General features: G+C 48.4%; 1 long non-coding RNA gene across 2 annotated transcripts; it reads left to right on the top strand.

The window, feature by feature from the left end:
* Positions 1-2,783: 2,783 nt before the first annotated feature.
* Positions 2,784-6,379, top strand: LOC117244425. Of its 2 annotated transcripts, none has more exons than XR_004497505.1 (2): positions 2,784-5,538; positions 6,184-6,379. It is a non-coding gene; the product is annotated as an uncharacterized LOC117244425 (long non-coding RNA). The 2 variants fall into 2 exon arrangements; XR_004497506.1 differs by lacking the exon at positions 2,784-5,538 and adding an exon at positions 5,545-6,070.
* The last annotated feature ends 204 nt before the right edge of the window (positions 6,380-6,583 follow it).

Below are 6,583 nucleotides of genomic sequence, written 5' to 3'. Positions count from 1 at the left end.
GGCTGCAATCCTCACGGCCATTTCTGGGAAAGCATTGCTGTTGATCCAGAACCAAGCACTCACTTAACCAGCAGTAGTGGAGTGCAGCACCTCTTTCTTCACCACACACAACAAGGACCAGGAGTCTCCAGAGCTGTCATTTGAATGCATCTGAAAACTCTTGTCATGGCCAGGCTTGGGGAGGACAGCCAGGGAATCAAAACCAGCCAGCCTCTGCTGAAAAGGAGCAGGGGAGAGGATGGGCTGTGAGCTCTCCTGCTCTGCTAACTGCTGGCTGTGTATGTTGCACTTTGGGGGCTCCCATCAGGATGGAGATGTAATGGCATGGATCATCAGGCCACAGACCACCTTTCCCAGGAATTCTGAAAATTAATGCAGCTTACTCTGGCACAGAAATCCTCAGCCGCAGCAATGAAATTCTCTGTAAATTCTTGTAATCACCAGCACTGCAGCTGCAATAGAACATTCATGTTAACGAGAATTTTTGCTGTTTGTCCTTCAGGCTAGAGAAACCTACACCTTCCTTAAGACCAGAAGTCACTTTGGGAAAGCAAGTGGACAAAGAACAGGTTTTTTTACTGTTCAGCTTATCAAGGGAAAAACCTCCACTGATTCAGTTTGGGGTTTTTTTAATGCATCAAAATCATATGAGGTTGATTGTGCACTATGGTACCTGAAATAGTGGAAAACTTAACATGCAGTCAGTCCCTATAGGAGATGGGTGGCTGATGCAGCTGGAAACAAGGATTTGTGTGATCAGCTGCCTCTCTGGAGTCTATTCTTTTCTAGATCTGTTTCTCTATGATAGATTCTTGTGCAGATTTTGTGCCAGCTAGTAAGGACTGATGTCACATTGAAGACTTTTCCATGGAAGGTCCCAATGGAAAACCAGCAATCCTCTATCAAGATACCCTTGCTCAATATGGGATATACCTCTTTGTCAAGAGCAACTAGAATTGACCAACTTTTCCAAAACTGTGAGGGGAGGAGGAATGATCCGATGGATCAGCTACAGACAACCAAACCTCGATTCCTCAGCATATTTTCCTTTGAAACACAGTTTAAAATGCATTGAAGCAACAACTGTGGCATAAATAAGAGAGGGTTTCCTTCAGAAACATGATAATGGTATTATGTCCAGACCCCACCTGGCACATGTAAATTTTGCTTGCTGTCAGCACAGTTTTTGAACTTGATTGCCCAAGATGTTGTGCTACTGAGAATGTGGCACTTTTTATCTCCTTCACACTGATATTGTTAGGAATGGTGCCATTTGTAATGTGAGAAGCCAAACAAAACCACATTGTCAGCAACACATGCAAGGTGTTCTTGTCTTTACCTTCCTGTCCCCATAATGGTTGCTGAGATGGGTAAACTCTGCAGTCAGTGCTGTTCAGTGTTTAAGTGGCATGTAAAAGTGTGATGTGGAGGTTTGGTTAAAGGTGTTGCTTGGTCCAGACTGGTTTCAGGGGCAGCATAATTTTTTAAAATACTCAAGTCTGAGGTATGTACTTATGCACAAGACTTTTCCCCCTCACACTGCTTTCATCAGAGAAGGGGAGTGCTGCTGAAACTGCTCATTTTCAGTTGCATGTCCACTGAGAGTCTGCTAAATGGCAAAGGTGAACAGGGGAACAGACACAGAGAAGGAGCATTGAAGGGCAGAAGTATTGTGTGGTATCAAACTACCCCATGAATCATCAGCTCATCACATTCGTTAGGCTGGGGGCATCCTTTCCCTTTGCTGGCTCTCAGTGGGACCAGAGTGCCAGGCTAGCTGAGGTGCCTTGCAAACTGCCCAGCTCACCAGGGTGAGCTCAGTGGAAGGCTCAGCAGGTCCATCTCGGTGTCCTGTCCCCATGGCCCCCTGGAATGGAGCTGTGGAAAGGGCACAGAACCAGCGGGAGGTGAAGGGATGAGGGCAGAGATGCCCCGATGGCCACTAAAGTTCGCTTCCTGACAGGATACACTGTGAAGGTCTCTAGAAGCTCTGCAAGTTATTTCTGGTACTTTCCAAATAATGTTGTTTTAACTATAACCTTTGCATCGAATTTCCTGCCATTCGTATGCGTGCGCTTCTCAAAACATGTGCAGTTATTTTCCCCTTAAACTGTGGTTCTACTCCGAAAAATGTCTGTAAAAATGGCCTTGTGGGAAACCACTGCACTGTGTGTAAGTGAGGTCTTTATTGAATTTGTTCACATTACAAGACTATAAAAGGCTTTACTTCGTATCAAAACAGCAAACTTGGGCTAATGTGAGAGAGGTTTTTTCCCTCCTGCTCCATCATTCCTAGAGATATTGCTGCTACAGGCTAAACACTGCCCTCAAGTTAATCTCTGTGTTTAAATGGACAGGCATACAAGCAAAGGAGTTTAAGACCTGGAATTTGGTACCACAATGGAGTAACAATGCTGGGCAGCAAGTACTAAGCCTACTTATAGAGCAGATGATATTCCTGCATTTCTTTCCTTGCAAATTCTGCCCTACAGAGTGCCCTGACAGACATGCCTGATAAAGGCAGTGGACATCAAATGTACACATGAATACACAAAGTTCAGAAGTAGGGATTCCCTAGCCCTGTAGGCTATAGAAGAACATGGACAAAAGTGGTAAGAGGCTGAGGCATTCACAGGCACTTTCCCTTGAGGTAAGTCAGAGGCCAGAGGTGGGAGGTGATGGAGGAGGTGTTCACTTTCACTCCTTGACAGTGATGGTCACAGCCTCAGAGAAGTGGGGGGAAAAAGGGTGGGAGGGAGAGCATGCTACTGTCAAGCAGTTTCACTCTTAGCCTGCCTGGCTGTGAACACACTGCAGTGATCTCATGAGGAGAAGCATGGGACAGTCATGAGATGGCTCTGCTTGGGACCTGAGCCCTGGCTCCCCATTATGTTTGGGTTGAACTAGACAGTGTCAGGACATTGGCTGGAGGGGCTGGAGCCCAGCAGCAGAGTCAGGCTCTGAGAGAGCTCCAAGGAGTGGATGCCTGTCTCCCTGATGAGTGCTCGTGGTGCCACAAGGGCAGTTCAGACCCAGAGTCCTTCCCTAGAGACCCTCAAGGAAGACCTGAGCCATCACCCTGGGCCTGGCCCAGCAACATGAAGGAAGGCCACTGCCTACACCCTTGTCTGAGCCTGTGAACATGGTGTCTGAGGCCCAGCAGGCATTTGAGGCACAGCAGTGTGGCAAGTGATCTCTGTCAGCTTCATCATGGTGCCTGTGTATGCAGAGGGCCTTATTCTGGCACACTGCGATGGAAAACTCAGCAGTGGGAACTGGAAGGAAGGTAAGTACCCACGGGACAATCAGCGTGTATGCACAGCTCTCACATCCTCTCTGAGTCTCAATTTCCACAGCAGAGAAAGGGACATAAAGGACCTCCCCCTCTTCTTCAAAAACACATTCATAGAGCAGGCTCTGGGTCTTGCATCACACCCAGGTGTCCACTGCCCAGGTCTGTAGGGCCATTATTGACTTACAGTATTTAAACATGGCTCTGCAAGTCCCTGGGGGTTCTCCTGGCATTGAATACTGAAGATGCACACCTACAGAACTTGCTCACAGACCTGTATTGAAGATGGAATGTCTGTGCAAGTGATATGTTCTACAGGAAGGCAGCACTGGACTCAGAGAACAGCCTTACACCAACTCTGTGCCCAAGCAAGGCAATGAGCTGAATGCTGGCTGATTTGCTATTCAGCATCAGTGGCTGCTATTGTCCTTGAGGGAAATCATTACCTTATTACCTGGGCAGTCTTGGAGAGATAAAGCCCTGCTCTGTTTTTCAGCCTGTCAATGTGTTACATCTCTCTCTATTTAAAGTTAGAGGGTACAAATACTTGGCAAGCCTAATATGAAGCAATGACAGCTTCCAGACCTAATAAATTGAGAAGAATTTAGGGATTTATTGTACATTCAAAATTGCTTGAAGACAAGACACAATACTGTAAGGAGATTCTTGAGAATAAACCCTCAGGTATTTTGATTATCGAGGCTTGCTTCCAGTTTAATCACATTTCCCTTTCTTCTCTAGAGGAAAAAAAATCATTACAGCCACCACCCCCATTCTGCTCAGAGCTCTCCTTGCTGCTGTTTTCTTCATCTCTTTGCCTGAGCAGCTTCTAGAAAGGGAGTTAATTGGATTGTTGATTTTGTTTTAAAATATGGTTGGTGATGTCATGCTTATCCAAGGGCCAACCCCCTACTCCCCCTTAAGCCCTTCCAGGGGTTACTGATTTGTGACTGCAGCAGTTATTAACTTTCATGTCATTAAAATGCCTGAACAGAAATTACTTGTTTGGAGGCAGCTTCCTGTCTCCTTACAGCTCACTGCTCAGGATCTGCATTCCTGTTTCTCCCCTGGGCTCAGCCAGAAGAGCCATTTTCTCTCTGCTCTGTGGTTTCCTGGGTTCAGCTCTCCCCCATCTGCCTTCTAACATTGCTGCTCCCCACCTTGGGAGGCAGAAGGCCAGGTGAGAAAGGCCACAGTGGTGTAGGGAATGAAGGGAAGGGTGGTGTTCAGGTGGACCACCTGACACCAGGACTTGACTTCACTCCCGCAAGGGATGTACCACTACCTTGTGAAACAGCTCAGAACAGAGAGCTCCCCAGCCCTCCTGAGAGCACACCTCTGCAAGGTTTTAGCTCTGAGACTGCCCCTCTGAGGGTTTTCCTCCTATGGAGCCCTCCTCTGAGGTGAACTGCCTGTAGCAGAGCGGCTCTGGGGCATGATGAGGCTGCACACAATCAAAAAGGCTATTCTGTGGCTATGGGAATGCAAGGCTGCATGTTAGTGGAGACTACTGACAAGAGCCTTGTGAACATTGCGATATCACCACTTGGAGGAAAAACAAGCATTGTGGACACTGCTATTTCCTCACTGTGGTCTCTGAGGAACCTGTAGATGCTCCTTGAGAGATGCAACACAGAGCCCTGTCTGTGAGATACCTGTCAAGTTTGTTGCCATAATGCAAAGCCCAAGCTGCAGCTCACCTCATCTGCTCCACAGGCTGCGCCCCTGCTTGGGAAATGGGATGTATAAGTCTCAGGGAAAATGGGACTTAGCTCATTGAGAGAAAGACACACAGGGTCACACTTTCTTCCTCTTCTCTCCCTGACTGACACACATGGCAGGGAGGAAATGTCATTTTGCATATCACCATTCCCTGTTGCTCAGGTAGCTCCCACATGGGAGGCAGGAAAGGGCACCAGAGCATTGAAGCAGTTCATAATTTCACCCTCCCTCTCCCTGCAGTTGCAAAGAGCAATTGCATGGGGCTGGGAGGGCTATTTTAGGCGGGTGCTGTGCCCCAGGGCTGGAGCAGGCTGCAGGGAAGGTCCGTGAGGGCACTGCCCTGTGCTTGCACCTGAGCACACATTGGTGCACACAAACACACACAGAGCACAGGTCAGGCCCGGTGGGGAGCACGGGGGGCATCAAGCACTTGGCTCCACTTGAATGCTTACCCTGGAAACAGGCCAAGGACAGCACGTGTCCACAGGCACCAGAGCCCCTTCTCTGAGCCATGGTCTACTTAGGTGAGGCTTTCATTCTAATAGGAAACATGTACTGTTGCTTTTATGTTTCAAAGACAAGAGCATCACTACATTTCTCCAGTGCTGACCTTCAGTGCACCACAAAAGATCCCCCCCTTTTCTTGCTACTTCCCCCACCCTCTTTGCAGGCAGCAGGTTCCTTCTTCAGAGATGCTCAGCGTTCAGGGGGAAGGTGGCTGATGAAAAGGACTGCTCAGGGTTTTCATCCTTTTGGTCTTGGAAATGATGTTGGCAGGCTGGTGCAGCATCTCTCCCTCCTTCCCCCTCCCCTGCCTCAGCCCGAGGTTGGGGAGGGAAGAGCGTGGGCGGTGGAAGGAGTTGTGGTCCCCAGATGTGTGAATTGTTGCCGAGTAGAAATAGCGCACCACGGACAAACAGCAGCTCAGCTGAGAGCCATCGCTTTGGGCTTGCGTCACTGACCTTTTCCTCTCGCCCTTCTCTGTCCTCACCTGCCCTCCCCCTGCTCCCCCTGCACTTTGCACTCCGAGAGCTCTCTCAACAGCGCTTTGAAATGGTGAAGGGAACTAGCAAAGGAATGTAAAGGAGGGGGGGGGAGTGGAAAAACAAACAAAAAAAGACCTGCACCAAAGAGAAGGTTATGCATTCATCCTCTCTCCATTTCCTCAGGTTGCCATCCTGCAGGACAAGAGAGTCTTGGGCTGAACCAACTCACCACTGTCCCTCCCTGGTCTACCCATTGAACTGAATGCTCAGATGTTCTGCCTCCATGGCTGGCAGGATTGGGGATGAGGGAGGAGAAGGAAGCCTGTCTGAGGGTCAGGGGAGTGCTTCAGTATCTGCCATATAATGAACAAATAGAATTTAAAAAAAAAAAAAAAATTTAAAATCATGTGGTACAGCTGTAAAAGCCTGCATAATTCCCTTAGACTAAAACAATGCCACCTGCTCAGAGAAAAGTGGGAGCTGGGGCAAAGCAAGGGCTTGGGAGGTGTTTTGGATTGTGTGTGGAATAACAATCCTGTGGACCCTTGGCCCTAAAGATCTGCTGAATTGCTGATTGTGGCTG

The sequence above is a fragment of the Parus major genome, chromosome 1A, assembly GCF_001522545.3.
Source record: "Parus major isolate Abel chromosome 1A, Parus_major1.1, whole genome shotgun sequence".
Classification (NCBI taxonomy): Eukaryota; Metazoa; Chordata; class Aves; order Passeriformes; family Paridae; genus Parus; species Parus major.
The sequence above is the reverse complement of the archived record's forward strand: the minus strand, read 5'-3'. Positions and strand labels throughout refer to the sequence as shown.